Genomic DNA, 23,891 nt, shown 5'->3' on the forward strand with positions numbered 1-23,891 from the left:
GTTCATTTGAGCACGCTTGTTCATGCAGGCCTACATGCAAGTGCCAATATGTGTGCATTTGACGGTGTGTGATGGAGTACCACAGATCCTATCAGACTAATACCTCTGTTGGGCCTTTGGCTAGGCTGAGTGCATCTCCATGGTAATTCTGCCCTCAGAATGTTTGTCCTCCCTATAACTGAGGGACAGGGGAAAAAAAATAACAGGAAGGGAAAAGAGGATAAGAGAAAGGCAGGCACACACACACACACACTTGGGGGGAAATGAATACTGAGTGCATGTTAATGTTATCGGATGTTGTGTAGTGCAGGTGATCAAGCCCAGAGGAGTCAGTGGGAGTCCAAGCGGATTGTGTGTGTGTGTGTGTGTGTATGTGTGTGTTTTATCTGTGCTGGGAACCTTGTAATGGCAACTGTGTGGATTACACAATCATTATGTTCAACTTCCTCTCCTTAACACATGCTGAGTCCCACTAGGCACGTTGGAACACACACAAGCACTCACACAAAGGCCACAAATTTCCACAGATTTCAGAGTGGTTGAACGTAGATGACTGTTAAAATGTTAAAAAATATGAATGTGTTATACCAAAATATTACTTTACTACACTATCTTTCTTAACTTGCCACTCAGTATTGCATATTATGAGTGGCACATACGCATCATTTGTGGATAAAAACTTCCTTCAGACTTTCTGACAGTTTTCTCTTGATTCCCCTTGGAAAGTTAAGTTGGGTGCAGATTCTAAGTGATGTTTCCAAGGATGGCTTTAAAGTTAATGTTTGGGTATCCACTCCATCAACTACAGTAAAAGACTGACTGTAAAATGGTGAAATATGTCTGCTGTAAATTACAACACACTTGTGTCTTTAAACTGCACAGAAAAAATATATATCTCCCCCACTTGTCCCTAGTGGTATCTAGCTATACCGTCAGATTTTGATTTTATGTTCCAAGGTTTTGAGATATTCGCCTCTGAAACGTGTGCCAAAATCCCAATACAATAGAGGAGAACTGAATTTAATTTGTGCTGCTCAAAGCACTGAAAAATTACATTTGAAAACCTCAACAGTAGTGTGTCTTTTCAGAAACTATGTTCTCTGTACTCTAGATAATCCACAGACTTTGAAAATAGTTTCAATGAAATCTGTTGACAGCAAGGGCAGTCAAGATGGATTTTTCAAAAATACTGGTGCGTAAAACTAAAATGATCTGCACAAAATATCTTTTTTTGTGTGTAACAGTGAAGCAACACTTTAATACTGTGTGTAATGATCACTTGAGGTTGTCTGTATGTCTTTACTCGTATGAGAGAGGCACTCGCGGATTGACTGATGTAATTTTGCCCTTATCGAAAGCTAAAGTGGTTGGCATCCTTGTTGGCCAGAAACATGTAACTGCACCATCCTCTGTTTGATTCCAGCTGGAGGCTTTTATTGCATATCATCACCTTCTGTTTCCATCTACCCTTTTACTACTACATCTATCCTCTCAACTGCTTATCCTGTTCAGGGTTATTTTTACTAATGTACCTGTTTCTTTAGAATTACCACAAGAGGGTTTTGGATGTGCTGCCTCCTCTCTCATCCAGATCACTCTGAGCTGAATGGATAATGTGTGAATGGCATTACAAATTATGAATTTTGAATTGAAACAGTCATTGGAGCCAAGCCCTTATCATACAGACACAAGAGCAGAGCTACTCCTGAAAAGAGACTCTTATACAGAAGAGCTCTCAATCTACCCAAAAGCACATGCAGATGTAATATAGGTGCAATTTAGAGAGGCATGGCATTGAAGTCATTGAGAAATCTTGTGTCTACCATTTAAGTGACAGGAGTTAGTGCAAACACAAATGTCATGGGAAATATCAGCTAAAGCGTGAACCTCATAGTGATGATGGAAAAGTGAGGTTTACCAAAGTCAGTAGGATTCATCTTCTGGGATCCAAGAATGTCTGTACATAATTTTGTGCCAATCCATCCAGAAGATGTTGAAATATTTTACCAAGTGAAAACTTTGACCTGCTGGTTGTGCCAGAGGAAAAGTCAGGGCATCACCACAGTCAGAGGGATTCATCCTCAGGTCACCAAGGGTATCTGTAAAAACATTTTATGGCAATTATTCCAATAGTTGTTGAGATATTTGAGTCTGGACCAAAGTGATCCCTATAGAGCCACACTGCTGGCATGACTAAACATCTGCTTTAGTGTTAGTTATATTACAACATGTTGTTTTTTACCTACTTTGAAAAGAAAAATCTCAAACATTCCAAGTCCACCATGGTAATTTTAAAAACCGTATGTCTTTCTACCCAGTCGGCTGTGGATGGCTACATGTACAGATGTTGAGATTAACTGCGGGTTGACGAGGGCAGATGTGTGTGCACTGTAATTCAGACATCAAACTGACAGCTTGGCAGCTCTAGGTGCTCAACCAACTGTGTTGCTGTCACAGGTTCAGGCCTGGCTGCCTCAATGCAGCATACACGACTGATGTTAAAAAAAAAAAAAAAGAAAAAAAAAAGAAAAAACACAGGCACATACACACAGAGCTGCTGCAAGAGAAAAGATCTGATCTGTCTCCAGATATGTCTCCTTAAACTGCAAGTTCAATTATTGGATTGTAAGCATGTGTGAAAGACATCTCAAGATGTTCCATGTCAAGGATTTAATTGCTTATGTGTTACACCCACTGATCTGTGAGTGTGTGAGTGTGTGTGTGTGTGTGTGTGCGTGTGCGTCTTTGTCTATTTATGTCAACTGTTGCTATTGTACATTCACAACCATGACAGTTAAATGTGCAGAAGACATGTCGGGATTTAATTGTTCACACTGTGACACTCTCATCTTCAAGCTGATTTGACTCCACTTCAGTGGTGAAAGTCTTCCTCATTGGGAATTCTATATGACAGCCTCATCTATTTGCTATAATGATCAAGTCAGAAGAGTTTGAAGCTGTCATTTCATCACATTGTTTTCTTTTTCAACTGCGTAAGACTCTGAATGAAACACTAATAAATTCACAAAATTAATTTCTTTTTTTTGAGTGTTATGAATGACTGGTTAAGTATATCAAAAAGCATTCGTCTAAATATCCATGTAAGAGCTGGACAGAAATGCAGGGAAAAATATATATGTTTGTATATAGATATTGTTTGACAGTTTTTACACATGGCTTAATGAATGATACTGTCATCTGTTCTCGTATGTTCACGAATCCCTAGAAGAGGCAAATAGACTTGGATGGATTGCCTTTTGGCGGCCATCCTGTCAAGACACACAAAGGTTATTCCTGTCATGACGATGAGTATAAAATGACAGAAACTGACAGATTTACATAACAGCCATGTTCACATTTTTAGTTGAATGGTTACACTCTCATCCTTCCCTAGCTTTGGCATAAAACATACATTTAACAATGTAAACAGCTAAGGGGGCAGTGGTGGAATATGTATGCAGATGCTTTTCTTTAAAAGCATCAATACAATCATGTAAAAATTCTCCATTACAAGTCCTGCATTCAAAATCCAACTTAGTTAAAGAAGTAAATCCTACTTACCACTAATAATAGTAATATTATCAGCAAAATAACCTTAAAGTATGTAAAGTAAAAGTTCTGGTTCTGGAATAAAATGTCGCCTGTGACTGATTATCATATATGACATTGTTAGATTCTTAATACTGACGCAACAATGTGTAAGCAACATTTTACAAATTATTGTTGCTCGAGGAGCTAATTTATCTACTTTACAGTCAGGTAGTTTTGTCCAGTGGTTCCCAACCAGATAAATCTGAGGAGTTGTGAGAAAATTAATGAGAGAGGAAAAAAAATTTCTGACTTCCCTCTAAAATCTTAATCTAAAATCTATACAGTGCAGGCAGGACAGTAGGTGGGAAAAAATTTGGCAAGATTTTAGATGTACTGTGGGCTAAAGTACTGTGGATTGTTGCCACCTGAAAGGGACATTGTGAAGAGTAAACAAGGGGAAAAAAACAAACTGTTTGAGTATTGGGTAGATGGCACATCCAGAATTTAATTCAGTTCCTGGTCTTGTGTACAGCTACAGCATGCACATAGACAAAGTGGAGAACTTTGCAGCATTCTACAGTAGGTTTACACAACAGGGAGCTCTCTGTCAGATCAGGGTGTGATGCTTCTTTGTCGGCACCAATCCAGCGAAAAACAAAGTTAAACAAAGTGTGGAGATTGATGTGTTTGTTGCATTGATTACATGGCTCTTACATCAACCCAGTCATCAGAATCAGACTCTCATCAGAGTAAAGTGACTCTTAAGAGTTGAGTGCGGAAATGCTGTACTTCCTGAAAGTCTCGGGTACCCAAAATAATATTCTGAATTTTTTAAATATTTAGTTATCGAGACTGTCATTTGTATTTGGAACAATTAAAATATATCTGACTGGCTGCTTTTTGTGAATTGAATCCTATTCTCTGGCCTTCCTTGAATATTTTTTTTTAATATTTTTTCCCTTTCAAATGGCAGAAATCCATCACTGACAAAAGGGGTCAACCCCTACATGAAGATTTATTGCTTTAAAAGATTGATAATTGAGGTCATGGTAACAGTCTTTCACTCTTGGTTAAATTGCATTGCAAATAAATGTTAAGTTTTTAGATTGGCTCAGAGTTAGAAATGGTTGGATTTTACTGCATTTGGAAAATCCACATCTACCAGATATACCTGCAAAATTTTTCTTTGAGTCTCTGTCTGTCTCTCTCTCACGCACATAATTCTACTCATCTTTCGCCCTCTCACACGTACACAGAAACACACAAACACACACACACACACACACACACATGCACACAGCCCTACCTTGAGGGTGTGTGATGCATGCAGTCAGGCCTGATAAATGGAAGTGTCTAGGAAGAGGAATGAGTTGGTGCCTTGACCTCCCTCCTGGCATGGGCATCCTTCTCTAGACTGCCTTATCACCAGACAAATGGTCACAATGGTACACACATCACTCCCTAAAAAACGTGCACCTCTAAAGTAGCCCACCAAGTGTTCCAGCCATCAACCTAAAAAAATGTCCAAGATCATACACAAAGGAGATGCTGCTTTTTACTCCTTAAACGATTTCACTGAAAACAACTTTGGATAAATGGTCCAAAGTATACTCCGCTGCCGGCACTTTTTTTTATTTTTTGACTGAAACTGTACGATTATCCATTTTCAATTATTCCATTCTTGTATGTGGTGTTTTTAAAGTACTGGATTTTGAAGAAAACTAACTCCCTTGGATTGGTTGATTTAAAAGTGAATCAACCCAAATCCTGCAGAGCACTCCCTAAAATGTTCATTATCATTGTGGCAGAAACTTTAATATCTAAATTAAAACTTGCTCTATGTTGCAAGCATTTGTGAAATTGAGTGTGACTCAACATACAACATTTCTGACATTGTGGTTTCTTTCCAGTTTATATCAACACATTAGTTTTGACTTGTTACTGTGCTGTCTAATAAACAACCATCCACCAAAGATGAGATGCTGCCTTTAAAAAAACAGTCCAGACTACCTTACTCACTGGTGAAAAACCATAATTGGACTAATACTGTAACTAACCATAAGTCTCTGTGCTATTATACTGCAGTTATAGAACACTTTCTTCACTGACATTAAATTTTCCTAAAGTAACAACTGACAGTCTTTCTGAAATGATCAAGTCAAAATGAATGTGAAAAGTAGAACAATTTTATTCTCTAGTGCCTTTTATGTGTGATTCTCTATGTGAGTAAGGTAGTGAGCGGCAGATTGTGTGTGTGTGTGTGAAAGAAAGAATGGAAGAAAGAGAGAGATGGCATGACTGGCAGTTGGTTCACCTTTCAGATTTAATAATTCATCTCTCAAATAAATCAATAAAAATATAGTTCACTGGAATGCCGCTCTCCTTTCAGCACTTAAACTATTAAATGTGTATGTCTTTGTTTTTGCTTGAGTGTGGATGTGCATTTGCAGTATGTGTGTGTGTGTGTGTGTGTGTGTGTGTGTGTGTGATACCCTATGTCCTACATGTGACACATTTTTTTGTATTGTATGATTCACGTTCAAATGGTAAACATAGCACTGGTTAAAAGTGTACATTTGGGCATGCTTGCAAAGGTATATTTGTGTGTGTACTGAATGTGTATGGACAGCAACCTCATATTTGAGGACTCCTCCATCTCAATCAGAATAATCAGTTTGCCACATTAAAATATTCCCCCTGACCACAAATCATATTTGGAAAGGTTCCCTGGCCTCATCAGTAAATTGAAGGAGGCCATATGAGGCATTAGTACATAAACATTTGTGAGTGCATGTGTTATAGATAGGAGAGGAGAGAAAAAACATGATCTATCTATCTATCTATCTATCTATCTATCTATCTATCTATCTATCTATCTATCTATCTATCTATCTATCTATCTATCCAGGGCAGATAAAATGAGAATTTTAGAAAGCTCATCAAATGTCATACAACACAAAAAAAAAGATTGTCTGACCTATATTCTCTTGTTATTTCCTGCCTCTGAGTGTCTCTTTGAACATGCATCTCTTCAGGTGAGTCAGCTGTCGTGGAGTCATTAGTTTTGATTGTGCTTATCTATGTGTGTGTGTGTGAGAGAGAAAGCGGAGAGCAAAGAACAGCAACGGGCCAGTTCATTCTGAGTATCAGATGGATAAAAGAAACCACGTAAATGCAGTGAATGAAAATAGATGTATATTATTTATAACATACAATCTGTTTACTTTACTTTTACACCCAACGTGATGTAGAGTGTTGATAAAAGAGAAAAGGGGATACATAACGTAGATCATGAGTCATATTTGTAGCAACATCATAATTGACGTGAAATAGACGTTGTTTCCTCCAGCTAGGGAACACATGAAAGAAAAACAAACAGGTTATGACATATACTGGCCAGACTGAAACAATATTTTGACTGAATTGTATGCACTTAACTTTTGTCCAGTCCTAAACTTGTATTTAAGTTTCATTCTCTAACTCTGTCTCTCTCTGACAGTTTTTGTCTTGTTTTTTTAAAGATAGCCCAAGGTATACTATTTTAAGGGTCCAAAAAGACAATACATTGACATTCTACAGATATCAAATTTGGGTTTGTATAAATGTTTTTTTCCAACCAGGTGTGGGAACAGTTTTCCTATTGGACTAATTTTGAACTATGCTAATGTGACAGGAAATTCCACTGAATCCTCAGCTGAGGGAAATGCTGAAATTAACCAGGTCTTATCGTAAAGACTTGTGCACAAAGCATTGTGTGTAAATCAGACATTTTTATTAAATGTTGGGAACAGTTTAAGAGAGAGGATGCGTGACTACACACTCATACAAACCTCATCCTGACATGTTCACACACAGACACAATAGACAGTCAGCCAGTAGAGCGGCAGACAATGTGTGAAGCAGTCATGGGTTTTACTATTCTAGTAAAGTATGCTCTATAAAGTTCTGCTGTTACTTATGTCCCAATAAAGCTCAGTTTTACTCCAGAGACACAAATACAGTATGCACACTGTGAGACTTCCATACAAATCAATTTACTGTTATGTCACTGTGTTGGCTATCTATATATGTCATTCTTTGTATGGTCATATACAGATTGTAAACAGTAAATTTCTATCCTGAATATACTAGACCATAGGACAAAACAACAACAGAATCCAGGCCAATAAGTCATTTGAATTGTTGACAGCAAATTTCTCTGGAGTTATAGGTGAGAATGACAAATCTTTCCTTTCATATGAGTTCATAATACTTCCTTTCTTTTGCAAAAATGTGTCAATAAAAGCAACTAGAGGTTTCAGAAATATTCTCCCATTTTTGTTCATACTTCACGCTACATTTCACTCTACGATTCTTTGTCTGGCATTTCAAGGGTTAAGGTTAGGGTTAACCCTTGCAGAAAACTTGGAAATTAATGCCACAGTGACTCTCTCCCTGTCCAATGCCTTAAATATTTATTGAGGCAGTTTAATAAGCCGACATTTAAAGTATGAATCTAACATCACCAATAACTTTGGAAAATCATGGAGGATCTTACTTGGGTTTTGGCTGAGCAAAGACATGGAATGTAGCATGATAAATGTTGATCTTTTTGAGTTAATTTGCCTCTAAGTTGAAATGCATTCGAAATTTCATGTCAAAGTCAGTCTATGCATAAAAAAGTATTGAAAGCATGTTGTTAGAACCTGGATTCAGATGCCCTCAATTTTTATTTGTTGTAAACAATCAGATCTACTTGTATCACATACTCTACACTCTATATTGATGATTTGTCACAAAGGTTTGTATTTCATGTTGTGAGAAATGAAATAGGCATTTGAAAATAAATGCGTATTCTTACATCCATAATACACAAAGTTTAAAATATTTTTTGACTACAATGGATGCAAGTATTTGCCCACCTCCAGGTTCCCTAACATGAAATGCATGAAAAGCAGAGGGAGGGGAGCAAGAAGACAGGAGGAGAGGAGCGGAAATGTTATGCCTCGTGGCAGATGATGTAATTCAATCCAGCCACGCAATGCTGTTATCTCTGAGAAATCTGTCACATGGCACAACAAAATACACACATGCATGCACAAGTGCACCCACAAAGCCGTAAGGATGATTTGTAAATAAGAACGCACAGAAATATGCACACGCACGCACACACACACACACACACATACACAAATTAATTCCAGGAAAGAGCCTAAATAAATCCAATAAAAAAAATTCTCCAATCTATTACTCTGACTGGAAGCTGAGAGGCCACATGGGCATTAGTGCACGTACACACAAGCACAGTCATACAGATACATCATCGCACACACATACACACACACACAGGGGATGACAGAGTGGCCCAGAGCCGTCATGGGAGAGTGGGCTGTCATTTGGAGAGGTGAGGTAGGGGAGTAGAGAGCAAGAGGTAAAAAAACAAAAAAAACAAGTGATCAGAAAAGGAGACTGTGTGAGAAAGTATGATTTACTTGGACAATGGTACAGATAGTTAGAGGAATTAGTTTGGAGACAGAGCCGTGACTGGAGTTGAGGGAGATCAAAAGGAGAAGAGAGACGAGGGTGGGAAGAGATCAAGTTGGGAAAGAAACAACAATTGATAGGTAGAAAAGGGATGCCTCAGCAAGACACTTCCCCACTGATATATACACTTGAGGGTACTGGATATTCAGCTTGTTGTATTAGCCTACTGCTGTGCCACGAAAGTTATGTATTGACATCCCAAAGAGTGTGGAATTGAAAACTAATTGCAGACTATCCCCAACAGGAAAACTACTTAGAAAATGTACTTTTAAAATCAATATGTTAGTGTTTACCTTGTAAAAATACCTAGATGTCTTTAAACTCCTTGATCAAAATCATATTTGTTTAATTGTGTGACATACAACATAAAATGAGTCTCAGTGTTACATATATAGTGAGTTGCTCAGGTCATAAATTGATTACTTAGCATAATCGCTGCACTGGGCATTTCAGAAGCGTGTGGCATATTTGCAATATAATAAATAAAATAATATTCACTAAAATAAGAACAGAGGCATGGAATCAAGAGAAGAGTGTTTCTGTGGATGCAGGCTTTTACACTACTTCTCACAAGCCTGAAGTGTGCAACAGCGTGGAATGTGCATCCCTCGAACTTGAAAGTGGTTCAACTCCGGAGTAAACAGTTACACTTTGACAATATTCCGTCTGCATTTTTGTCAGTGTGACAGATTTGACATTCAGCCATGAAAGTGGACACCAATTTCAAAGATTATAAAGGGAAACTGCAAACTGGCAAGTCTGTTTCTCTGATCTGATGCCAAGTATGTGAATTTGAATGTGTACGCTTGTGTGTGTTTGTATACAGTATTTGCATGTACGTGAAAATGTGTGTGTGTGTGTGTGTGTGTGTGTGTGTGTGTGTGTACCTTGTCACATCTGTTGTTGTGAGCAGATCTGCAATCTAGAATGACCTTTCATTTATAAAAGCTGGGGCCGTTGTGGATTTTTGACTTCAAATGATGGGTTAGACACTAAGCTGTAAGCAACATAATGAAACAGAGTCCACAGTTCAGTCTATTTACCCACTGTAACTGTGAGTAAACACTGTGAGATTTTATGCAGTTTCTCTCTCCTTTCAAGTGTGTGTGTATACGTGTATAAGGCCCTTTGGAGACTGAGCCGACAAATCTTGCTTTTCTATGCAAATTCTGTGCAAAGATCTACAACAAACACAAATACCTACAAATCTACCCAAGCAAAGATAAAATAAAACTAAGTGTTAGATTAAAGAGAGGGAGAAAGAGGGACATCAAAGAGGAGATAAAAGAGATGGACCTGTCTGTTTGAGCTTCACTGATTTTATTGTTTGAGATGTGCTGAATGAGTGCTTACAGGTCAAATACAATATCTTATTTTTTGACTTATTTGTTCATACATAATGTGGTGTGCAAAACCAGGTATACATAAATGAGGCTATACAGTATGTCTTCCCCTCCATTGCTTACCACATGTATATTTATTCAAGATGTATAAAGATGTTAGTATTTATATTCCTATCTGCATCTATTTGAGAAGACATTCTCTCTAGGAGACAAGGTTGCTTTCATTCACATGTACAGTATGGGCAAGTTTCCAATTCATTTAACTTGCATGTGTTTGGATTGCGGGAGGAAACACTTGGTTTAAACCCACGCAAACACTGAGAGAACATACAAACAACACACAGAAAGGCCCTGCCAGTCGGTGGAATTGAACCCAGAGCTGTGAAGTGACAGTGATAACCAGTGAGTCACTGTGCCACCCAGAGGTGTTTCTTGGATTTAGGAAACATGAGGGAGCCAAGCCAATGTTTGTGTTGTTGTTGTTGTTGTTGTTTGTTTTGTTTTGACAAACAACAAGGACATTCACATGTATCGGCAATATGTATTAATGTCACTGAATGCATTACAGTCAGCATCATCTCAATAACTTCATGGTAAGACAGAGATGTTAATCTGACCCATTGCAGACTTTGCCTTAAACACAAGTTTTATTTTGACAGACATCTCAGGCTATGTAATAGATGCAAAATTGTGGAGAAAAGCGGCAAAGAGGCAAAACTCAACATACATGAAATACATGATACAATATATACATGACATTGAAGCTAACATCACTGATGCTGCCTTATCATTCAAAGTCACACTTACATACTTAAAGAGAACCTATTATGCTTTTCCTGATTTTTAGTCATATATATAATGTTACAATGTCGGATGTTCATATTAAACGTGGCCAAAGTGTCAAATAATGAGGTAAACATATGTAGAAGTATCCCCCCTGTTAGCAAAAAGCTCGGGCTTCAGACTGCTCTGAACGCTCGCGGTCCAACATTTTTTTCTACTTTCAGCACAAGCTGTCATAAAATCGTGACAGCTTTGTTTATATGGTCATCTGCCCCACGCACAGCATGCAAGTTCACTACTCTGATCCACTAACATTATGGCATTTTTCCATTGTTTTGGGGACAGTCACACCTAGCCATGACTTGGGTATGGCAAAGTAAAATAAGTTGTTTACCTGTTGGAGGTGTGCTACTTGTCTGCAGCTCTTCATCAAACATCATCATCACTGTGCTGTTTCTGCTTGTGCTATTCCTCCCTGCATTATTTCTAACTGATCCGCCAAACAAATAGCTCCAAATATCTCCATATCTTGTTGTGTCAACCAGTTTTTAATGCCGCTAATGAAGCTATGTTAATTCAGTGAGGAACACGTTTCATTTCCTTTAAATTCTTCACAATAAATGTCTCCCATTATTTGGTTATTTAAAAGCTTTTCATATGAAGCAGTAAAAGCAGGAAATGTTGGGTTTTAATTGAGCCCACTCTGTTTCATCAAAACAGAGTGGGCTCAATGGGAGGGGAGCCTTAAAGAGACAGGAGCTAAAACTCTCTGTTAAGATACAGAGACTGAACTGAGGGGCTGCATATAGTGCCAGTATAAGATAAATAAGGAGTTTTATGAACTGTGAATCATACAAAGATACTCTAGTGGAGTCCAAGAATAAAAATATAGAGCTGGAAATGAGCATAATAGGTCCCTTTTAATGAACTGTTAAATGTTAAGTCTATGGACTGAAAAAACGTTTAAAATACTAAATAAATGAAATATTATTAAATAAACTTACCTCTGTAAATTGTGATAGAGTAGGACAATTTATTTTGATTTTCTTTAACTAAACAGTTATGTGAGGCAGTTTTTAAGTACCTTAAACAGGATTTATCAAGATTTTGACAGTGTTTATGATGTCACTGCATTGAAATTAAGAGTAATATAAGTAATACATAGCTGGAATAATGGAAGACAATTGTACAAAGTAAATATTTAAGAAACTAAAAATAAATGTTTGACTTGTATAGTTTTAGTAGTTTCAGTAGTTTAGACAATTATGAAAATGAAAGTCATGGTCACGTGCAGAGCTCATAAAAAAATGTTATATTGTATTCACTGTGCAACTCTATTTTATGGTAGAGTCAAATAGAGAGAGAAATTTGCCATGGGTATTAAAACACAACTGTGGTCAGCTGAAGGATTATTTGGTCAAATGAAGACCTATTTGTTATGTTAAAAGCCTAAAGCTGCTCAACCAGCTATCACCTCAATACAGTCAACATCTGTACCGACGTTGTATCACAGCACAGAAATGATGCTGTGGAGATGGATGAGGAGGGGGAGGAACAGAAAAAAAACAGCAGAAGGAAAGAAGGAAGAGCAAAGGATTCAAGATCTGTAAGATTATCGAATGTGACATGGCTCCCTATAGGAGAAGGACAGCTTGTCTGAGTAAAGGAGAGATAGGACACAAAAGGTCAAATTGGGATACAAAACATGAAGGCAAGTTGCCTGACAAGCGGACAGGAGTGTATTGAAATGAGTGTTCCCTCTGGCCAGTAGTTTGTAGAAATCATTGTTACCTTCTTACCTTCTGTCCTTTTGTCTCATTTCAACTCCTTCCAGACTCCTATCCTCTGATCCATCTTCCCTTCCTATCCTCTCTTGTCAACCCCTTCTTATTTCCTTTTGCCTCATTTCTCCTCATCTCGCTGTTCTCTCATCTTCTCTCCTCTTGAAGGTTTCAAGATGACATTGATGCTGCTTATTCATTGGTGCCATCCTTCAGTGAACTCCATATATGACCTGACAGGCACTCGTATACCCACACACATACACATACACATGATTCAGACACATTAACATACAAGGGCAAGCAGACTTAGACATACACAGACACACACAGGGTCAAAGGAAGCGCGGACAAATAAGATGAATGACAAGTGACATGCGTGGTTAGAAGAAGGGCTCTCGTGAATATCAAAAGACCTTGTGGAGAGGACATACCACTAAAGGTTAAATAAAAAAAGAAAAATTGAATACTTACCCTTCCTTCTATGTCCTTTCAGCCATCAGTTCTGCCAACATCCTACCATTGACATTCAGTTTCCAAACCCTTGTGTGACTCATGATTAAAAGTACGTAGTCTCCCCTGCAAACATATGAGTACGGGTGTGTAAGTGTGTGTCCTTGTGCTCTTGTGTCCTGATAAGCACGCATAATTGTGTTTATTTCGGTGTACGTGCATCATGCTGTGATGGCAATCAGACTTGTAAATGGAGACAGAGATTAAGATGTAGAGTGAACCATTTAAGAGGAAGGTTAAAATCATTTATCAGAGAAAATACACAGTGATTTCAACCTTTCATCAGCAGTAAATCATTGGGCTTATTTATTTTTGTTTTTATTTATTTGCGTGTTAGTATCACAGTGCAAGGATGAATCCAACCAATATTAAAGGTCATACCAAGTAAGCTATTATCTGTGCAATATACAGATTTTTTTTAATAAACTGTTACTATTTTTTTTTTTATTACAAAATGTATACATTAGCAGAAATATATTGTATCATATCATACAGTATCAAATCTTATGTCTTAAAATAAAGAGATACTTGCCTATGGGTATAACACATTTCTAATATAACATTGATAGATTAGATTTTGGTGTGTACTTCTTTCGGAATTGAGTGCCCGATTATGCGGATGCCAAGGGGCGTGCAGACAACACAGAAAGCGAACTTCATTGCACTAACCAATCACACCTCAACTCCATACTGCATTTGACGTCAGTGCAGTTTTACTGCAAAACAAAACTGAAATCAGACACAGCTCTTTCTTCAATCATTTATATTTTTATCTGTTATGTGTGGGCTTTTACTGCAACAACTGTGGAAGCAATCAGTAAAATGCATTTTGACGGGCAGAGGGATTGACTGGCCCACAAAAAGCCAATTGTGGGAGATGCACATGATAACCTTGCTTCACCTTTAGATTGATAGGATCAAAGAGAGAAGCAGGAAAACATATGAACACACAGGAGCCAGGATTTAGGATCAGAGTCAAATCTTATACTGTATTGAATCATATGTAGTAGTTGAGTAGCTTGAAATCTGCTCAATTATCAAGTGTTTTAAGTTTTTGAGTCATATCTAAGATTGAGCTTTCTAGTGCCTCTGGCTAACCTCTTTCTGTGTTATGCACCTTTCAAACTAATTGCATAGAAATAGTTTTTGCTAGCATTGTGATGAAGTAAATAACACTCATCAAGATCCTCAGTGTTCATTACAATGATGCACCAATAAAGTTCTAGAGGCCTAAAAATTACTTGAATTGAATGAATGACATTGCAAACTTGGAAAGAAAGAAGTGGTTTTCCTCTAATTATATGGGCTGAAGTTCCAGCTCATATCACTTCATATCATACATATTTTGTTTGCCAGTCCATTACTGAATTAAAAATATAGAAGTGTATTCTGGAGTTGAACATATACAGTCAATGACTAAAAGGACAAACTGACCATATATGACTCTGTCCCATTAATCAGTTACTGCTAAAGAAATGTTGGCTACATCTGACAGTGACTCATAAACATGGATGCATTCTGGCATTGTGACTTTATCCCCTAGTGACACACACACACACACACACACACACACACACACACACACAAACATACACAAACACAAGCTGGCATTCTGACTCCATCCCTGGGCACAGCACATAAATCTTCCCTAATAACAGCGGTGGCATTTCAGCAACAATAGGGATTACACACAACCTCTGTCGAATGGTCTACCAGCCAGAACACACACGGACACAAGCACACTCATAAGCACACACACTTGAGATACACAATAAGTTGCAAGTTCCACTAGAGAAAGAGGGTGTAAGAGAGAGTTTCTCCTTATCAGACCATATTCACACAGTGCAGCCTGATATTGAACAAGGAGGCATAACCTGTCAGGGTTGTATTGTGTGATAATGCAGTCAAAAGATTAATTGATGGATGATTGAACATTTCTGCCACCACAGTATATTCATGCGGTGGTACTTTATATATAGGTATATAACACCTAATCAATTCAGATTAAAATGAGTCATGCTTTATACTGAGAGGCAACCGTCAAAAATACCTTGTCATGTAAACTATCGGTAAGAATCTTTCAATCTGTAATCCATGCAATGTTGAGAAAAAATGAAAGTTGCAAAACACAACATAAATGGAAACAAACTTGTAATTTTGGAGACATTTGTGTGTGTATTGTGTGTGGTTCTACTAATTAGAGCTATTGTGTATTTTGCACTCTTTCTAATGTTTATTATGAACACATGTCAGTGCTAAAATGTAGAAAAAAGCCCAACGTTCATATGATGTCTTGTGTAAAGAGGTAGCCTGTAAAACCTGCATTTATTTTCATCATGGAGGGGTTTTGTTGGGCAGCACGGGACAGTGCCTGGATTTTAAACAATATTTAGGCAAGGCAAGCCAAGCCAAGAAAAGCTTACTTGTATAGCATATTTCAACAACAAGGCAATTCAAAGTGAATAACTGTGTTTAATCAGACAGTTATTCTGTAAGCTGCCAGCTGAAACTTGCAGCTGAAAAGTTGATCCAGTAATAATATCATAATATGGCATTTTATGGTTCGAATAAAGACATGACAGTTAAGTGAAAGTCTTAATGAGGTTTTCGAGAGGGTGTTTCTGTTTCAGAACACAGCCTTCTATACATAGTCAGGGTCACACACATTCACAAGCACACGCGTGCTAAAAATCCTGGGTTCCAGGAAACTGGAGCAGAGAAATCTGGGAAATTCTCAGGATATTAATTCCCTGCGCTTAACTCTAATCATAACTCATATAACCAATGGCCCGAGCTACAAAAATAATACCTGTTGGAATAAATTATAGTTTATAACTGATGTCAACAATTATGCTATTACAGTGTTGAGCAATTATGAGCGCTTTGTTCAGATGCTTTTAAAATAAAAGCCTTCTAGGAAATGATAGCATTATGCTCCCTCAAAAATAAATGCATTTGATGGCAATGGGATGTTCCTCTATAAAAATGATCAAATATACAGTAAAGATAAAAAAATAAAGGCTTGTCTCAAACAAAGACATCTCTTCAGTTGAGGTAAACTTAAATGTGCCACACGAAACCCAAGCACATACAAACATGTGTGTGTCATTTGAGTGTTCCACAAGGTCCTCAGACAGCTGGGTGCACTTGATTTCACATCCCATGGGAACCTTCTTACTTTCAAACAGTTCTGCCTGTTGATGACAGCACTCCAGTGAACATAGTGTAGCAGACGGAAATGCATCTTCAATATCAGCTGCCGGTAATTCAGCTGAAGTAGTACTTTAACATCAATTGATGTCAATAAATAGAGTGAGATGCCGGTCTCAAGTCAATTTAGAAAAGGACACTCACACTGACTGAAATGCTTACTTCACTTTTCTGGAATATACAGTACATGAATCAACAAACCTGAACACTCAATTGCACCATTAAAACTTCTAGAAATGTAGCACCTTTCATTTTGGATCTAAAACTGCTTCGTCCATGAGTCTAAGTTTTTATGATGTTATTTTAGATTCACTGTAGTCTTAAATTGTAAGGATTAGTGTCAACTGCAAGTTCAGGTCCAGAAAACCACTCCTGGAGCTGGCAGAGATGTCTTTACTAAACCAACTTGTCCACTTGCTTAAACCAACTGTTGAGGGAAAGTCAAAATTTGCACAAAGATGTGCTCTGCCCTGATATGCCCATGCTGGATCTGACAACAAGGTGTCCCGCACTAATGTACTAATGAAGAATGGTACATGAGAGTTTCTGAGGCATCACCACCAATAATGGAAATTTGTCAGATAGTTTGTGAGACTAGTCACACTATTCATCATTGTCATGCTATCTCAATCTCCATCTGTGTGGAGTTTAGAAATGAATACAAATGGTTCCACTGCAGTACTCTGCAGTAACTCCACTTTTAGGCACTATTTTGATTTCAGCTGCTAATTAGACAGTTTAAATCACAACACAGCACAGTTTGGAGAGTAAAAACACAAATTAGCAGTTAGTGTAAAACAGCTCAAAATATGAATCTGTCATTGTCTTGAAAAGCTTTGAATGATCAATATCATTGAAGTTAAACAAGGGTTTTTCACCTGTCTCTGCACATTATTTCAAACTATCTACTGTTACATCCAAGCACTTTTCCGTACCTCCTCTGAAAAAGCCCAAAGCCCATAGTGTGTGCCTGTACTGTCAGTGGATGTGATATCTTGAGAGGACAATCAATTGCTTCCCTCCTAAGACTGTAGGTCAAGACTAAGACCAAACAACAATTAAACAGAGACATGTTTATTAGCTTATTATATAATGTTCCTATTGGCAGGAATGCTAATGATTGTTCTGTGAGATTGCATACTAGATCACTGCTTACTATTGATGCTTCGGTGAATAGTTGGTAATTACAGCGTACTAATGATTATAGTTTGTAATAATTTGCATGTCATTACATTTAAATTATTGGAAAATAATCAGGTGTCTAAGTCATGAACCCCATAACCTACTGCTTAGCCAGAAAGTCTTTAATGGCTGTTTCTAATTGATCTGTCACTGCAGCACTTTCAATTAGATACCTCAACTTAGAAAATCGTGTCAGTGAGAGTTGCAGGACAGTCATTACTTAATGTGTGAGGCTCTGTAACAGGCGATGAAGATGCACAAGAGTGTTACTGCAGTCCAGAGGGGTGATTTCCACACATCACAACTCATGACTCTCCCCTATAATTACAGCTATTGATAAGAAGCAGCAAGCACTTATTCATAATTACTGTTCTCTCCGCAAGGTGACAGCTGTTAAGCCAGACAATGCCAGAATTTCAGAATGAGATTTGTGTAACACAGAAACTGAGGAGGAAAAGAAAAAGAAAAAAGATTATGGGCCAAGTCCAAAAAAGGTTGAGGTATGCACATTGTGTATAGGTAGATTAACAGACAGACTATTGTATGTACATCACTCAGTAATGTCAATGCTGCAGTATGGTTGTGACAATGTCCTCTGCCAGCTAACACTACACATGTGCCAAAAGTTGGTTGAGTATTCCTATGAAAGCCCAGTATCAATGTGAAGTGATGTTTTGACTTATCATTATGCCCTGCAGTGGGTGTCAGGCTGTGCTTTCATAGATCTACTGAGCCCTATGACAGGTGACGTCTTTGTCTGGCCCTAACTTTAAAGATCCCCTCCAGACACGTATTTAGACATATAAAAATAATCTGCTTGGAACAATAATGTGTGACTGATATAGTTTTTCCACAAAAAAGTATAATTACCTTGTTAAATAAATTACATCTACTAATTTCCCCCCATTAAAAATTCCAGAATATATGAACATGCAATTATATGTCATTTCAAAAGTTTAACTGTGTATGTAAGTGTATGTGCACTGGAGGCTTCAAGTTTCCGTATCACACTTGTGTAAATTGAATATTGGACCACTATTGGCTTCCAAACTACTTGTGATGTCTCAAATCATACACCTTAAAATCAGATTTTTAATGAGTACAGAGAAACTTTCCACTTTCAGCAGATGAATGTGAAAACAGCCCTCTAGTGTCAAACTCTGCACATACATCATCCTGCACAGTGAAGCTCATACATCCAACTGTAGGAAGAAAAAAAAGGCCATTTAGAGCCACCAAATAACTTCTGCTTCAGAGTAACTGAAGCATAAACACATTATAGTGCTTTGTTCCCTTCTTGAAACTAAACTTTGTGCATATAAAAGAGTCAAAACAAATACTATGGTGGAAAAGCACTTTGTATAAAAAGAAACACACAGCAAACTATTTAAATTTACATAATTTCCATGTTGAGACCTCATAGAAACCATTAAAGCTCCCTATGGTCATTTTTGGAATTTCATTGACTATTTAAAGCACCAGTCATCAGCAGAATCTGTTCCTACTGGCTCGGTCTTTACACAAAAGAAGAGGGGCAGGCACCTCCTTTTAATGTGGAGCTGTCGCTTTTGGGTTTATCTCCATGTGCATGCGCAGTCATGAAGATTTTCTTTTGTACCACTGTACATTGTACAGTTGCCTCTCTCAGGTCCTCATCTATGGTATATAACACTCTCAAGACCTGGGCTCTGCTCCCATCTTTTTCTTCAGTGTCAAGCAGTCAACAAGTGAAGAACAGGAGAAGATGAAGTCTAACGTTGTCTGTCTATGCACCAACTGCCAGTCCAGCTACATCCTCACGTCAGATCTTCATCCCCACTGCAAGGCTTGCTTTGGCACTGTTCATGCCAGCCTAGCATTTACCTCACAGGCCATCTCCCAGGTCTGTGCTCGCTTGCTTACGGAGAAGTTGCAGCCATGAGCGGACACTTTCACGGTGATCCATGTTGAGGGAGACAGTGATGGCAGCTGGATTGACCATGAGGATCTCTCACCGGAGGTAGAGCTGGACCTCTTCACCTGCGAGTTCCAAGACATCCAGGAGGAGGATCCCAACAGTGGGCATGATAGCTCAGCTCCCTCCATCTCAGGTTCTCTTCCCAGCTCTCCGTCCTCCCCATTAGGAGCCCTGGAGCTTGACGACGGGGGATCTGGAGCTCCGCATTTGTGGCTCTCTCTGTCCCCACCGCGCCTCACCATTTTATTTCCCAAGGCAACTTTTTTTTTGGCAGATGCAAGCCCATGCTGTCATCTCCTTGGGACCAGGTTTATGCTTGCCTCACTGACCACTTGCACCAGTGTGCCATTCAGGTGGCTGCAGCACAAAACAACATCTCAGCCAGAGCCAGCCCTTTTCATTCTGCCTTCCGTTGGGCTGTGGTGAATGAGCACTCGCTTCACACAGCGGCAGAGAGGTCATAGCACTGGTTGGTCACTATGATAACAGACGCTCCATAGACATGCGTGCCCCCATTTTTGTGGCAAAGCCTGCTAATGCAGGCTGGCACATGGTGACAGAACACCTGTCTACACTGGGTTTCACCAAAAATTGGCAAACAAGCTCTCTGCTTCTAACCCAGTCTCTAATTTACCTGGGTGTGCACATGGACTCCGCCACCTTGCGAGCAAAGTGGTCCCTGAACTCTCTGCTGTCCTGCGTCGTGCCCCACAGAGTGGTGACAGTGCTATCTGTGATGTGTCTGCTGGGCATGTCTTCAAGTCACGTGGTTGTCCCCACGAGGAAAATTGAGAGGTGGTTCAGCCGCCTGCGTCTCAACCCAATATGGCACAAAAGATGCATGCTGACTGTTCCTCCCTTATTGCAGTCAGAGCTGGCATACTGGAAAACCCCCCATGTTTTGTCCTCAGGGGTCCCCCTCAGGAGAGCTACGTCACACATATCAGTGTACACTGATGCATCTCTCTCTGGCTGGGGAGGAGTGTGCCAATCTCAAGTTGTTGGGGGGAAGTGGAAGAAGCCTCCATCTCTCCACATAAACTGTCTGGAGCTGTCCACAGTCCTAAATGTGTTAAAACAAGTTGCTCTGCTGCTCACAAACGGACATATTTTAATGAGAACAGACAATGTGACGGCAGCAGTGTACATCAACCACCAGGGCAATGTAGATGGAGAATCTAGCAGTCATTCTGGTGGCCCCAGAACGCATGTGTGGAGAAGCTACGGCAGCTCTCATGGCACAGAGACACGCTGTCACAGCTGGACGGTGCAATCCTCCACCTCCCAGTGGTAAGTCAACAGTTTGGCCCCTGAATGGAAGCACCTGGAAAAGTTAGGCCTGCCCCCTGCAGTGGTACGCACTATCTATGGGGTGAGAGCTCCTTCTACTACAGCCTTTTATACAGGTAAATGGTCTGTTTTTCAACGGAACCATCTGCCCTCTGATTGGACAGATGACTCTATGTCTGAACAGTTGGATTCAGCTGTAAAACCAGGGTCAAAATTCGTACTTGTAGTTTGTAGTTTGTAGCTTGTAACTTCAGTGTTGCATACACAGGTAGGAAATATGTGTTTCTGTCTCTCATGTAACTTCACTGTCGCAAACAAAGGTAGGACATTTGTGTGTCTGTCTCTGACTTTGTGAAACCTCACTGTTGAAAATATTCTTGTACAAAGTTTAATTACACGTACACAAAATAATTCTACAGCTACAAAAACTTTTTACACATGCACAAAATATTTCTACAGCTGCAAAACTTCATTACATATTCACAAACCATTTCTCAAGCTCAAAATATTAATGACCCTTATTTGCTTCCATTCCTCTGGGGCTCTATACGTATAGATATCACAACATTTAAATACATATAAATGTATTAAAATGAACAGATCAGTCTATATTAAATTTCAATTTGTTTTATTAAGGGTCCTCCTGTCCTTGGAGGTTTGTACTCCTGAGTTGAACTTGCCAAGTCTTCAACACACCTACTGACATATAATCTCAGCTCAAATGTCCACCAAACACTTTTTTTTCTCACAAAAAATAACCACATTGACAGAGAGATGCAGTAAATTATGTTAGTCTGTAATGTAGCTATAGTAAAAATCCAAACTGTTGTGTAGCTTAATAAAATAAAACAAATTTTAATATAGACTGATCTGTTCATTTTAAAACATTTATATTTATTGAAATGGAGCTTAGTGAAAGTTCAGTCAGGAAGACTATCTTTTGCATGCTCAGGTCGTTAGTATTATATCTCAGACCAACTGACATTCCTGATCACATCTAACCAATAGCATGGTGAAACACTTTCATTTGTCAGCCTATCATAATGCAGCTGTTTTTTAAAATGTTTTCTCCCTCTCTGCTTTAGTGTTTTCATGGTGCCATTTTTTGCAGATTCATCAGTGCATCGCTTCATCAACCTCATCAGCCTTATCAGTCTCAGCAGCAGTCATCAGCCACCACCACCAGTGTCTGGACTCCATGGGGGGATCTATCTTGCTGCTGTTCAGGAGTGATGTCCTTCGATTCGAAATCTCCCTGTGGAATCTAAGTGCCAAAGACTTTTGTCAACACTTAATCATCAATATCATCTGTATAATAAACAATTCTTTTTGCTTCATTCACTTGTCTCTCCTGTTTGAAATGTAGTGATACCTGTACATATAGAGCCCTAGAGCCAGCGCTGTTGTTCTGTCCAGTAAAAACATAAAGCTACAATTGTTAGATTTCATCTGTAAGACCAACATTTATCTTCCAAAAGGAATTATATCATATATCAAAATGCTATGGAGACATTAGAGCCAGCAGTAAATTACCAAAAGAGCTGTAAAGATCAGTTGATTGAATCATGTTCTCCACTGTATGACGACGCAGCAGTTGGGCTGCTGCTGCGAGATGACCAGCTGGTCTCGCCTGGCCAGCGGCTCCTCCCAACTCAGAACAGGTGTTATTTGGATAAACTGATCACATATTGGGAATTTACATGGTTACTTTCTCGCCTGAAAAAATATTAAAGCTTAATATAGTGACATATTAACAGTCCTACAGTGAAAATTACAACAGTCTGGCTCAAAATCTCCGCCATAGCCCTCGGGTATCGTCGGACAGCAAGGCATACTGTTGTGGATATTTTGAGCGATGGTCAGCAGTGGAGAAAGGCATACACAAGACTTTTGATGTCTTAATGCTGAACATGTTTATTGAAAGCACTTGGCCAAGTGGAGAACCAAAAACAGTAAACACCAGAGTGTCTTTCACCAAAACATCACAGACAACTGATGTTTCGAGGAGAGATTAAGAATTACAGCGTGACCTCAAGGCTTCGTCTTGACCCAATGTCACTCCAACCTGTAACCCCTAAAGATGGAAAATTCCATAACACATACTATGTAATGCAGCCCCTGCAAGGGCCCTCCTCTTTACACCAAAATGGTGATAGAAGGTTGAAACTGAAAACCAATGACACTGAAAAAAAACCTGACAGCTTAAAAAAAAGTGTCACCTAAAAAAGACAGACATGAAGAAAGAATCAGAAGATTGACACTGAAAAACACATCATAATGCAAAAATATCAAAATAAAATAAGATTGTAATTTTTAAATGCCTGTGTCTTATTTTTCAGCTGAACTTTTTTCAGTGCCTATACAACTTTTTCCAATGCAGGTTTTGTTTCAATACCAATGTTTCCTTTTTCAGTTCACGTTTTGTTTTCAATGCCAAATTTTTATTTTTGATGCCAAAATTTAACTGTCACTCTTCTAGCCCCATACTAATCCTATCATGGATTAGCGAGCTACATGAGAACCATTACGGTGTGTAATTAACGTCCCACTCTCCTGCAGCGGCAGGTGTATTGTGTGATGGGAGAGTAATTTTCGCTGTGTTTTTCCACACAGGGTCTGACACGGTAAATGACCAAGACACAGCCGGTACCTCCTTGCCTTATTGTGTTTTGAACCTATGGGGTTGTGAACTGGTGTATGTTATCTGCTTGTAGACCTTGGTGTCACAGTGGGGCATTGACTACATCAGCTTCGCTCTTAACCCAACAGCAACAGCTC

General features: G+C 38.8%; 1 long non-coding RNA gene across 1 annotated transcript; it reads right to left on the reverse strand.

Moving 5' to 3' along the window:
* Nucleotides 1-7,489: 7,489 nt before the first annotated feature.
* On the reverse strand, nt 7,490-21,627 carry LOC122983452. The gene is made up of 3 exons (XR_006403706.1): nt 21,552-21,627; nt 10,408-10,423; nt 7,490-7,502 (listed from the first exon to the last, which is right to left on the reverse strand). It is a non-coding gene; the product is annotated as an uncharacterized LOC122983452 (long non-coding RNA).
* Nucleotides 21,628-23,891: the final 2,264 nt, after the last annotated feature.

This window comes from Thunnus albacares, chromosome 6 (assembly GCF_914725855.1).
Source record: "Thunnus albacares chromosome 6, fThuAlb1.1, whole genome shotgun sequence".
Taxonomy (NCBI): Eukaryota; Metazoa; Chordata; class Actinopteri; order Scombriformes; family Scombridae; genus Thunnus; species Thunnus albacares.